General features: G+C 35.5%; 1 long non-coding RNA gene across 1 annotated transcript; it reads left to right on the forward strand.

The window, feature by feature from the left end:
* Positions 1-246: 246 nt before the first annotated feature.
* Positions 247-5,353, forward strand: LOC107835125 (uncharacterized). Its single transcript, XR_001660955.1, has 2 exons — positions 247-628; positions 2,076-5,353. It is a non-coding gene; the product is annotated as an uncharacterized LOC107835125 (long non-coding RNA).
* The last annotated feature ends 8,385 nt before the right edge of the window (positions 5,354-13,738 follow it).

The following is a 13,738-nucleotide window of genomic DNA, read 5'->3' on the forward strand; positions in this document are numbered from 1 at the left end:
AAACTAAACTTATGACTGCATGAGATCCACTACACAGAAAGACATGGAGAAAAAAAACAGGTTTTTACTATTGCAGCTCTTTTGCATGCAGTGACAACTTGTCATAGCAGCAGGCGGGACTGAGCCAACAAATAAAATCTGATAAAGAAAGGTTTATTATTTTAGTCATAAAAGTATAAAAGTACTGTTTGCTCTCTGGCCGAGCTGATGCTGTGATAGGAGGCCAGACTTCCTCGCTAACCTCTCTGCTCTGTTGTTTTTTCTCCTGCAGATCAGAGTGGCGTGAAAGCCAAACCTGGAGAAACTGTCACACTGAAATGCAGTGAACCTGACAACAAGCCTGTCCTTGCTGTTGAGTGGAGCAGAGGTGATCTAGCTGAAGAATATGTTCTTCTGTACAGAGATAAACAGATTGATCCAACAATGCAGCATCCAAGCTACAGGAACCGGGTGGATCTGGAGGACAGGCAGATGACAAATGGAAACATAGATTTGATTTTGAAGAATGTGACGGCTGATGACAAAGGAAGATACGAGTGTCGAGTCTTTCACAGAAGAAATCGCAAAGAGAGAGCAGTTCTGGATGGTGATCCTGTCAGCGTCATCAACCTGGATGTTTATTCTCCAGGTGAGTTAGTTTGTCTTTGGATCAGAACCTCCAGACATTTCCTGGAGAGAAGCATCCAGTGTTGTATAACTTTATCCAGAACAAAACCTAGTTTTGAGTTTAGCTCAGAAAATAAAAATGAGTTGATTCATGTTCAGTTCAACAACTATGTGGTTTGACCTTCATTCTGAACTCCAACTTGATCTGGTTCCTGTTTATCATGATTTGATTGAAGTAAGTCCTAAAATATAGAATATGTCACTCATTGCCATTATCTGTTTGATCTTCTCATGTTGATTTCTTTAACTGAGTTGAATTTCAAAAACTTTCTTTGTTCACATATATTAGTTTACAGAATAAGATATTGACAGTAAATGGTACAATATGTGAGGAGTTTTTCATTTATCCCATTTTAAGCTATATATAAATAAATATATATATATAAGTGTATGTGTGTGATTATGGCTGTAGGTGTCTGAACCACCAGCACAATGTTCATATTTAATAAAATCCTCACCCCGTTTCACTATATAAGATGAAAAAAACTTTCATTTTAAATGAAAAATTTTTCATATAAGACAAAAAATATTATGTAAAAGATGAGATTAGCAAACTGTCTCCTACAGCAGCATTGATGTAAAATAAATTTGCTTTGTCTTCTTTTGCATTTTGACAGAACTGACAGTAGCCAAACTGGTTATGTTTAGAGGTAGAAATACATATTTTTCATATTTTACATATCAAAGCGTCAGAAATGTTCCCAGCTTTAAATTAAGCTATACATTGTAATTGTATTAGAAATAAGGGTGCTACTAACATTTTAGTGATGGATTCATTCACAAAGGATGTAAAACTGTGGAAATCTGTGATTTAAATGGCAGCTTCACAGTCAGCTGGTTGGTTCTTTTTAAATATTATTTTTACTTTGAGGTTATTGTTTTTAGGTTCAAATTAGTTTAAAATGCACCATAATGCCCATCCAACCACTGAACAACCAACAACAAATGTTATGTTGTTGGTTGTTCAGTCTTGGCTGAAGAATATCTTTAATTCAAGTGTTTTTGTGGGGTTAGATGCAGTTTAGCCCAAACCCATGAAGAAGACGGTTGTCAACAATGTCAGTAAAATGCTGGAGCACAATATTGTTGTCATGACGATGCCTCCTTCACGTTTCTGCCTGCCCCCTCATGTTTCCATGCCTAGAACTGGCTCTGTCACCCACAAATAAAGTTGTGTTGAACGTTTCTTTTACTTTTCCTTCTTTAAAAACTGCATTGTTCAGTTTAAAGTTTCCATAAACGTGAACTACATTCATCATGAACAACGTTCATTTAAACCCATTCCTTTATAACCATGTAAACATCTTGGGTAAAATGATGAGCTTCTGTTAAACTCCTGGTTGAGAGCAGCGATCAGACAGCAGTAGATGGTGTAGGACAGTCAGACTGACATCTGCTTCTTTCTGCAGATCCTCATTTCCAGCCACAGCCAGAATTGAGGACCAGCGATGGAAACAAGCTCAAGTCTGTTCCTCTGATTGTTTTCGGAGTTTCCTTCTGCTTCATCTTTGGTCTTTTCAAATAGTGGCATCCACATACTGGTAACGCTGTGCATCATAACCATATGCATCATAATATGATTTTAGGTTAACACTGGAATTGAAGAGATGTGCATAAAACTGACATGACGTCGTCATGAACATGGATTCCTCATGAATGTTTACGACTGATGTCAATAAGTGTAATTTGGTAAATGATGACATTGTTTAAGGGTTCATTAACACCAGCCCTGTTTAGTCCGTTTTAATCAAACTCTAATTTGTTTGGAAAATCCAGTTTGCTTGGGGAGGAGGAAATGTGCATTCAGACTCTGTGGACTAAAAAAGTAAACTCTGATCAACCTAAAACCCTCAGTCTGTTCCATTGAAGTGAACTCTAAAACAGTTTGAATGCAGTGAATGCAAGCGGAGCAGAGACCGGTCCAAAAGCAGGAAGCTAATTACAGTGCAGGACATTCTGGTCAATATATTACTTTCTGCTCTGCGGATTAGCTGAGACATTGTCGGTTTCTGTGTGTACAGTAAAGCCGACACAGAGTAGTAAAAAAATTTAAGCCATGTTTATAGAAATCGGGTAAGTTATAAAGGATAATTTTGTGATTCCTGCTCATCCTGCATTGGAACAGCCTGGTTGAGTGGACAGACTCACCGCGTAGTAACAGCGCCTGCAGGAGCGTCGCTACCGTTAGTGGCTAACAGGCGATGTATCAGTGAAGAAATCCTACACCCACTAAAATCTGACACTGCTCCGTTTATGTTTACTTTTTGTGAAGAAGGAAGTTATGCTGGCCTTCTTCAGAGATTTTGTCGATTCCTTCAGTATCAAACACAGCGTTTGACGTTAAGAGCTATTTAATGTCAAACGCTGTAGTGAATGTGAACTACAGCAGCTGAAAATGTAACAAATGCTACACTTTTATTCCCCAAATGAACCAAGTCTACCGAACCACCCAGTGTGAAAACAACCTAAAATGTCTTTGTTGTGACATGACATTAATCGAGAATCATCATCTGTCATAACAAGTATTAATTATCAAACTTAAGAAGTTAAACATATCCATGCATTATTACATTACTCTGTCATTTGTTGTTAGTACATGTGACCGTCACGAGGCCATTATAATTGTAATTAATATTTTCCTTTGCTCAAGTAAAGATTAACACACTGGACTAGTTATAAATATGTCATTAAGTTTTATTACACTATAAAATGCTGTAATAACAGCTGTTAATATTGTTCTTTTAAGTCAAGTAAAGATTAACACACTGGACTAGTTATAACTATGAGGGGCCATGAAACATGCTACCATTTTCACATGCATATATTCTTCCACATACATACATATATTGACTAATTTTGTCTTCAATCACGCTATTAGTGGCAATAGAGGCTGAAATACTCGTCCTTTGCTGTCCAACAGAGGACAAAGCTGTGTACGGAAGCATATTACTGTCATGTTATAACATGATAACTATATTGGATAAACATGATGATATATCGCAAACTTGATAATTATTTTGAATAAACATGATAAATATATTGTATAGATGATAATTTCATGTCCTGAAGGTGGCGGTAGTGTGCTTTTAGTGCAGGTATAAAGAAGGCTACAGTGGCTAACAGGAGCTGGTCAAGTTTTTCTTAGAAAACAGATTCTGATGCTGTTTCGCGTTGCGGTCGAAATCATCAATAGTATGCACTCTGAGACGCATCCTAAGCAGAACAGGAACCACCAGTCTGATCCTCAGGATGTGGCGGGATCCTAACTGACCTTATGGAACAAAGCTGAAGTCGGCTTACGATTGATACTTCCAATTCAGGAAATGAAAAAAAGATGATTACACAAAATGTTCACTACTTTGAGTATCATTAATCTGTTTTGCTTTAAAAACTAACATCCTTAGATACTCCAAACCTGGACTAGATTATTTACCTCTGATGTTATTGTTTAATGACAAAGATAATCTGAATCTGAAAAGTTGTTGGCAGCATTTTCTCAGCTGATGCTTCCCTCCAGAAAACCATAGCAGCCAAACATAACTTTAGACACTAGGCACTGAAGATGAAAGGAGTGAAAACAGAAGGTTAAAAGTTAAAATAACAGCTAATAATGAAATTTTGATCAGTTCTAATGTGATCCAGATGTAAATAGGTTCTTAAATGTCTCATTATTGAAGTTTCACCAATCAAAGGTTTATAAATCACAAACTAGGGTTGAAATATTCTGCTATATAGTGTAGGATGATCTAGTCCAGGAAGTGTCCAAGTACATTTGTTTTTAAAGTAGAATAAAGACCTGCAAGGTAGTGAAAATTAAGTGGAATCGCCCTTTAGCCATTTCCCGAATCAGAAGTTACAATCAGAAGCCAACTTTGCAGTGCTGCCTCCAACTGGTGGAGATGGTGCATTGCACTACTTCAAAACAAAGCCTTACGTAATGTCATGTTTCAAATATTGTAGGATCAATTAAATGAATGTTGAGACTATCAACAAATGACAGAGTAACTTAATATTAACACATAAAGCTACATAACTATCTAAAGTTTGATAATCAGTACCTGTTATAACGTATTTATGACAGATTGATGTTTTTGGATAATGTCAAGGTGTCAAAGACATTTTAAACAAAGTCAACTTTGCATTAAAAGTGTCAATATATACCGAATGACAGTCATAAATATTCATGAAGACTTCATGATGATGATGTCAAGTCAGTCTTATGCACATGTGGAATGAATATATATGTTTGTGTTGAAACTTTCTGATTGGTTTTGGGTATTTTACTTATATATAATGTTTGTAACCGTTTTATTTTATGCTGCTGCCCATCATTTCCACGTTTCCCTTTAAAAACAATCATTTTAAGGGAGACCTGGTGATGATTAGCAGCAACATGATTTTTTCCAAATCATTAATGAGTTTTGTGTGTCCATAGGCAACTACAAATCTGCGCTTTAATATCTAGATGATTCTATTAATTCAAATTAATAATAAGATTGAATATCACAATTGATTACTGCAATGGCATTTTTACTGGATTATCAGCACAATCGAAAAGACGGCACCAGAATGCTGCTGCAAGAGTCCTGACTAAAACAACCAGAGCTCAGCACATCAGTCCAGTTCTGAGATCTTTGCTTCCTGTTGCTCAAAGAATTGAATTTAAATCTCCTTAATGGTTTATAAAGCACTTACTAATAAAAACCTGGACTATATTTCTGATCTTCAGCCCTACATACCACTAAGACCTTTAAGATCATGTTAATCAAACCTGTTCTTCATCCAGGAGTCAGAACTAAACCTGCTGAAGCAGCTTTCAGTTTTTATGCTCCAACACAGAATAAGGATCCTGCTCACTGTAAGAGCGCTCACACCTCGAGTTTATTTAAAACAAGGTTAAAAACATTTTTATTTGCTGTTGCCTACTCTTTAAACCTGTAATTTGTATTTATTTACTGATGGTTATTTTTTTTTATCACTTTTTAAATTTAATGTCTCATTTTAATCTGTTTTATGTCTTTTTTTTGTATGTTCTTTGTGACTTCTTTGTACATGCACTTTGAATTGTCTTTGGCTAAGAGTGACGATATAATAAAGTTACCTTGCTTTACCTGGTCTTGTGAAAGTTAAATGTAGAGGCCAAGCCCAGGCTTTCAACCCCTGAAGGGGCTTCAGGGGTAAAGTTGATGCACTGATTACCTTGTCAGCTGAATTAAAGTCAGAGCCGTATTTGATCGTTGTGCAGGTCATCCGTTTATTTTCTTTGCCCCTCAGCAGTGATCATTGAAGCCAGAAAATGAATCTTTTACAACGATTCCTCCATCAAACATGGTGACAGCATCAAGCCTCTAACATTCACCGGTCAAAGAAGTTTCCCTCTTCCTGGTGCAACACCTGTCCTCACCAAAGGTTCCTATCAAATAGACCTTTGATGAACCATGTGACCCAAAACCATTCATAATACGTTCATTCATAATCTGCTCCTACAATTAATATACTAAGTACATAACATCTGAGTATACTTGAAGTGTTATATTGCAACAACTAATATTGTGCTTAGTGTATTTAATAGTATTTAAATTGTATCAAAGCATGATTTAAAGTATATTAAATGTACTTCAACATACTTTTTGGACAACATAAGTTGTACTTGGTATACTTTAAGTATATTTCTTTTTATGTAATATAAACATGCTTGATTAGTTTATTTTAAGTGAACTATTTATGTGATTGAATTAAATTTAAAATATACTTAGAATGTATTTTCAGTATATTGGCATTACATATTTTATTTATTAGTAGTGTGATTACAGTAGCTACAATTACACTTTTGGTTTATTATAATTGCTAATGAAGTAACTTTTTAGTTACTGAATATCTTTATTTTTCTGCTTTGCCACTTTGTACATTAATGCTTCATACACACATCAGCACTTCAAACACATCAGGTACAAGAACACAGAAGGATCCATTACAACACACTTTACTGGTGAAACTAATTACATTTCAATATATTACCATTTTGGTAACACTTTATTTGATGGGGTGTTAATGAGACTGACATGACACTCATAAACATGAAGGAGTCTATAAATGTCTGACTGTTGTCATGAAGTGTCATTTGGTAATTACATTTTATTGTTTTAATTCAATGTCACAGTTTTCCAGTATTTCTGCAGACAAACTGACGTTTCTCCTTCCTAAGAACAGAGAGGATCAACGACAGAACATTTCCATTCACTGCACCTTAAAGAAACCTACAAAAAAGAATAAAACACTAGATCAATTAACTTAAGGAGACAAACTACCTTAAAATCTTTCCATCCATGATCTGAACACGCTGATCCCTGCAGGGTGGTGAGGGGGGCTGGTGGTGCCCATCTCCAGCAGCCATCAGATGAGAGGCAGGGTTCACCATGGACAGGTCACCAGTCCATCACAGGGCCCTGAAAGCCAACAATGAATGAAACAGAAAACAGGAACCAGCATGTTGACTGTGTTCAGATGCCTGTGGGTTCAGACACGTCTGTGCAGAATGAGGCTCAGTCCCTTTAAGTTGTTGTTAGTTATAACAGTAACAAATTAAAAGCTGTTTTAAGAAAGAGCAGAACCTGCTAACCAGCTGCTGTGAGTTAGTAGAATAAACCTGGCTGATAAATCCTTTAAAGCTTTAGATGACCACAGGTTCAGGTTAATGCTCCTATTTTTACACCAACAGTAAAAACCTGGACAGATGCCTGTTGGAACAGGAAACATTGTGATGAGTTCTGAGTTTCTGTTGGTTTCTTCTGTCTCTGGAGCTGTAAACGTCCCTCATGTTTAAAACGCTCCAAAGAAATAAACATAACGGTTAGAATGCAACTTTTAGCAAAGGAGATGTGGACGATGAAGTTTGATGGTTGAGTTCAGAGCCATTTTTGTTGACAGCTAGGAACAAAAAATACCCTAAATATTTGTACTGTAAATATTTAATACAGTACATTCAAAATGAGAGAAGCTGACTGGTTCTGCCAGTTTGAGTAGTTCTGGTCCGGATCTGATGGCAGTGATCTGAGGAGCTGAAAGAGGAAATGAGGTCTTATTCTGGACCCAAACAGACTCTGACATGTCTTCCTCTGATCTGCTCCTCCTCTGTATCTGGAACACATGGGAGAGTTTCCAACAAATGGTAATATTTACTTAAATAATTATCATTGATTCAGTTAAATCTCTCCCTGTTTCCTGTGAACTGTGGGCTGTTTGTAAAGTTACAGTAAAACATTATCAGCAATAATTTGTTTTATTCAGTCTGTCATAAAAAAGCAGAACAGATGTTCAGTTTTAAAATTAATATTTTCATCATGTTATTCAGACATTTATAAATGTCAAATTCCAAATTAAATATTATTTCACAAATAAATATTATTTCCCTCGCTAAATTAAGCTCCAAACTAAATATTTTACAGGTTAAAGATTTAAATTGCAAACTTAATATTTATTTTACAAGCTAAATATTTTCCACATTAAAAACTAACCTTGTTAACTAAATATTTAGGTCTAAGCTAAATATTTAGCTAAAATGCAAATTAGCTTGACGATAAGCGGAAGTGGAATATCAAAATAAAATCTGAGTAAATATAAACAAAATATTCAGCAGAGAACCGGGTGGTGTCTCTACCCTCCTGGTTCTAGTCAGATCTCCAGCTGCAGCTTCTGGTTTGTCAGTCTGACCTGCTGCAGGAATCAAAGCTGCTGGTCTTGTGACTATTAGAAGCTATAAAGTATTAAAGTCTTCAGCCTGCTGCTTTCTTCTACATGTAACAAACTGCATCAATGGTAACTAAGTCTTTATATTTTTATTTTTTTCTTCCTCATGCTACTCTAACTCGTCGTCTCCCCCCTGCTGAGCCCAGCAGACTGAAGCGTCTCTGTGGTTTTGGTCTTTTGGTCATTTTGTTCCATCAGTTTATTTTCTACTTTGTGGTGAAACGTCAGTTTGCTCAGATACATTCTGGTTTCACAGCCATGAATTATATTTAGCATCAGCTGCAGAGGTGTTAGAAAACTAAACTCTTCATGAAGCTTCAGAACAACGTTTTTTATTAAGTTAATCTAATATTGTTTCTGCTTCTGTTTCCTGCAGGTTCTGATCCAGCTGCAGTTTATTCCTCAGCTTGAAAAGAAGACACTTGGTTCAGACGCATCCAGTCTGAAGACCCTGAGCAGATGTTCTGTTAGTCTGTCAGAAAGTCCATCTTTATGTTTTTATAAGAAGAAAATGTTTCATTCTGAGGAGCTGAACTGAAATCATTTAACATTAAATTGTCTCTTTCTCTGATCTAGATGTTGTTTACTCCTCTCAAGTAAAACCAGCTTAATCTCATGAACTTTTTCTGATTCTTTTATTATAATCTTTCTTTCATTAAAGCAGTGAATGATTGTTTCCTCTCTGGACCTGACAAACCCTGATTTATTTTTCTTTTGAGTTTCTGTGGACTTTAACTAGGACAGCAGACGATGTGAGCAGCTCTGTTTGGCTGTGAGCCGACAGACGATTCCTTTCAGAGGAACTGAACCTCAGACTGAAGCATCAACTCAACGCTAAAGACGTTTTAATCCTCTGATCTGATCTGATCCCAAACTGATGATTTTATTAATTAAACTAAAGTGATGGAAACCTGGTGACTGTTTTGAATTAAAGGAAAATATTAATGAGCAGCTTTTTCTCCAGGAAGAGGAGAGGAGATGAAGAGCAGCTTCATCTCCTCTCCTTTTTTTATCAGAGGATAAAAAATCTGCAGCTGAGGTTTGTTTTCCTGAGATCTAGTTTGGTTTATCTATGTTCATCAGAGGAAACTCTGAGCTGCAAACCACAGACAATAACACACAATATGAAACAAAATATGTAACTTTTACAATGTTTATTATTCAATAATTATTTTATTCATTTAGCATAATGTGCCTCAAACCATCTGATTTTAGATGGCAGAAAATTTTATTATCAGATAATTTATTGACTTTATTGCCACATAATACACATTTTTAATTGCAATCTCCTCTTTTGATAATAAAATGTTTAATATTTATATTAATCACATCAGATTGTATTTTATTTGGTTCTCATGGTTTTTGCAGCAGTTGGTCCCATCAGCTGGAAACGTTTAATTTACTAACTGAAATATTTCAGCTATCAAGAAAAGTTAAATTTCTTTGTAGCTTCATTATCTGGAGCAGCAAAACATCAGAAATAACATTTAGATGCATCGTTTTTAATTATATTTTATTTATAAATACAAATTATCATGAAAAATTGAAGGTAACAAATGAATGAGATTAATTTTTTTATTTTTTTCCATCTTCCTTCCACCTTGCTGAGCTCCCTGCAGCGCCCCCTGGCGGCTCCATTTTGAAAAAAACTGCTAATGATTTGACTCAATTTCATTGACTTTTAAAAATCTATCAATATATTTGGCTCTTTAATTCCTCTTTGCTCATTTTAACTATTAACTTTAAAGCAAATCCTGCACTGAGTGTTTTTATCGTCTGATGTACAAATGAAAAATAAATTTTACTGCCTTGGAAATGAGATTACAGTAAATTTAATCTGGTGCTGCTGCCCAGATTATGATGGCAGGAGATGAAACTGCAGAAGTTATTGAAGATTTTCCCCAAACAGGATAAACTAAGTTTCCTCTAAAGGTTTCACTGCTTCTCATTAAATCTTCATTAATCTGGTATTAAAGGTGAGGAGGTGAGTTTGGCTCTTTGTTTTGACCAGCAGCTTATTCACCACAGACTGACTGACATAAAGACCACAGAGACTTCATCACTTCATCACTCCATCACTTCATCACTTCATCACTTCATCCAGGTGTTTGTTGTTCCTGGAGTTTAAGAAGATTTAAGTTCTTCAGGTTAAATTGTGATAAATCCTCTGCAGAAATAAATAACTGATCCTCCTGATTCTCCTGTTTTGTCCATCAGTCGGTTTGTTGAAGCAGATTAATGACGACGTCTTCAAATCATTAACAAACTGCAGAAACGGATCAGGAAGAAGAACCGATCCGGACCTGAGAGCAGAACCAGAACCAGAGACATCAGATCACTGAGGACAAACCTCAGGAGATGTTTACATTTAACTATTAAAGTTTTTGTCCAGATTTAATTAATTAGACTCATTAATTAGATCAGGATCTGATAAAGTTATTAAATTAACCAGAACTCTGCATTAAATTTATATTTACTAGTTTGATGCAGAAACTTTTCACTGGATCCTCTAATAACCTGAGTCTCCACTAAAACAGAGCGCAGTGTTCATCTCTGGCCACCAGGTGGCAGCATTGTTCCATGTGAGGACTCCAGCAGCAGGAGGATCCGGTTACATGACGTCACATGTTTACTAGTTTATAATAATGTGAATCTGGATCCCGACAGGAAGCAGAATGTAAATAATAAAGAAGCAGCTGAATGTTTATCAGTTTCTAGAATCCAGTTTAAAGTTTCTGACTTCCTGTTTGCTTCAGGCTCCAGTTTCTGGTCTAAACTGGTTCCAGTGACGTCAGCATGAACAGATTCCAGTTTGATGTTTTTCTGCTTTCAGGATCAAAAGCTGCAGATTCAACCTGATGAGTTTCAACAGATCAGATGAAGAAAACATTAGAAATAAACTCAGCCACACCTCCTGAGCTCAGTTTCACTTCTAGTCACGTGATTTACAAGAAGAGCAGAACCCAGACATGCGCAGTGAGCTCCTCAGAGATCTGTCCGTCTTTATGTCCTAATTAAAGTCTGAAGATCTCTGGTAGATTTTAAAGGAGCTTCATGTTGGATCAGATTCCAGTTTGTTGCTTGATGCAGATTTTAAGAGAAACAGATGTTCATATTTTACTGTGACGTCACGTTAATCGATGCCTGCTTCACTGATCTATTCTCCTCTCAGCTCCGTCTGGGCGAGTCCGTTATGGCAGGCAGTTTTAGCATAAAATCGGTTACATCTGACTATCTGTATTTACATTCTACATATCTAAAAAAAATTAACTGTAAACAACTAGATTTACATTCCAACGAGTCAGAAAAACAATTGAACATATCTTCAAATACACTTTGCTGTTCAACAAACATCAAATGGCATCACTGAATTTATCTGAAGGGCCACACATCCATAATTACAACATACGTTTTTTCAAACTTCATTATAACTTTTCAAACTTACATTTCTAGATATCTGCATTAAGAAACTGTGCTGAAGTTTTGTCAATATAAACATTTGCTCTGATGAGATTTATTCAGTAGAAGAAGAAAATAATCCAGCTGGTTTCTTCTAAACAGACAATAATTTCAGCAGAAACAGGCAACAAAAACTGACAGATTGTTCTGTAGAGATGCTGAACAACATGAAGCAAAGTGAAAACTAGATTTAGTTCAAGATTATTTATAACCTTCACAAAATCAGATCTTTGGTCATTTTTCATTTTTTCTTTTAATCCAAGCTGTTAAATTAAAATCTTTTCCGTTTTCTTCATTCTTTAATACTTTCTGCTGACGGTTTCAAGAGAGCAGAAGCCGAGAGGCCAAAAACGCTTTAACTCAGAGAAAGAAGTGATTTCATCCTGAATGTTCAGAGAAAAACAGGATCAGCAGAAACAGAAACATCCAGATTAACTCAGAAATGATGATAAATCAGATTTTCATTCAGCCTTAAAGCACCGAGCAAAATGTAAAACACATAAAAATATTTACAAGAAATAAAATCCAAGAGATTATAGATATACAATCATTTATGAACACTGTATTTCTGAACCTCAGCTAATGTCTCACTACATACTGAATATTTACATTAGTGACCAAATTATTTCATGACCTTTTGGTAATAAGTCAGATCAGAGGTTTAAAATTCAAAGTTATCTATTTTAAAACACATTAATATGAAAGCAACATGTAACAAATGAATAAAATGAGGCATAAAATATATTTCAGTCAGAAGTGAACATATTTAGTCAGCAGAAATCAGTAATTATGTAAATATTCAGCATTTCATGCAAAGTAACACTTCATGGCTTTAATAGGACTTCAGATTTATATTCAGATCATGTTTAAAATAATAAAAAGAAGCTTCTATTTGTATTGACATCACATTAATAAAGCAGGATTCATAATAATAAAGCATTATTCATATAGTACTGAGTCCCTTAAGAGACATGGAGGATTATTTGTTTTCTTTTTTGTTCTGTCTCAATAATGAACTGATCAGTTCATGCAGCATAACTGATACTGTAAATCTTTCTTAGGGGCCCATCGTACTTTCTGCTGAGGCTTTCATGAGGTTTTAACATGTAACCTCATGAAAGCCTCATATTAAGGCTCATATCCATGCAGTGTTATAAATCCATGCATCACATTGTGAATATCTGGAGTTTTATATATTTTCCTTTAATTAAGGCACCATAAACCTGTGATGTAAACAGAAACTTTCCGTAAGAAGGAAAGAAATAAAAATACATCCAAACTATTAGCAGTATTTCTGAGTTATTATTACAATGTAATAAATCATCTGTTAGTTTAATTGAGTCTCTTTTGTTTTGGTCTGAATGTTTTAAAGGCCGTTTTCATGTCCAGTTCCATCTCAGCCTTACAGACATAAACATGCAGTGAATAAATCAATTTTCAGTTTATTGCAACAAAGGGTTAAAAATAAACACTGAGGCTCTTAAAATGTGTTTATATTTAAATTTTTAAATTAACTTCTGTGACTGTAATCGACCAACAGATATTGCAGTAAACACATTTTCCCATGTTCCCTAGAGGCTCCGTAAACCCAGAGATTATAATCCAGGACTACATTAATCTGTCTGCATTATAATCCAATAAAGGTTAATCAATTCAATAACTGGAACTGGATCTTAAACTCTCAAGGCAGAAAATATTTCCAGATTTTCTTTCGTCAAACTCTCCAGATTCTGGACTGGAAGCGAAAAGTTTAGAGATTTTAGGGTTTGAATAGAAAAGATGATGGTTCTGGTCAGACTGGACTCTCCTCCTCCTGATGGATCCAAACCAGTTCCAGTTCCAGTTCCAGTCATGAACTGGTTCCTCA

The sequence above is a fragment of the Poecilia formosa genome, unplaced genomic scaffold, assembly GCF_000485575.1.
Source record: "Poecilia formosa unplaced genomic scaffold, Poecilia_formosa-5.1.2 Scaffold1046, whole genome shotgun sequence".
Classification (NCBI taxonomy): Eukaryota; Metazoa; Chordata; class Actinopteri; order Cyprinodontiformes; family Poeciliidae; genus Poecilia; species Poecilia formosa.